A 336-nucleotide genomic window follows, 5' to 3' on the forward strand; every position below is an offset into this window, starting at 1 on the left:
AGGAATTTTGAAACCATTCTTTTCACTTTTTCATTCACTTCGGTTCTCTATGTCCTTTTTTATTGTAGGAATTTCTTTATCATCATTCTTTCTCAACATCAATCTCTTTCAGCACTCACAATGCTCCGCTGGACTGGGAAATGCTGCTTGTCAACTTGTCTGACAGGTTAGGTAAAATGTGTATTGGTCACCTGCAACGCTTGTTGATTTCAGGTCGACGTTACCGAGAATGCATTTGCTATTATTGTTATTTTTAGTGATGCCATTTTGCTGTTATATGTAGAGCAAATGCACCAAGGCACACATACTTGTACATTCATATTCATATACTGGGTA

Source organism: Penaeus monodon, chromosome 19, assembly GCF_015228065.2.
Source record: "Penaeus monodon isolate SGIC_2016 chromosome 19, NSTDA_Pmon_1, whole genome shotgun sequence".
NCBI lineage: Eukaryota > Metazoa > Arthropoda > Malacostraca > Decapoda > Penaeidae > Penaeus > Penaeus monodon.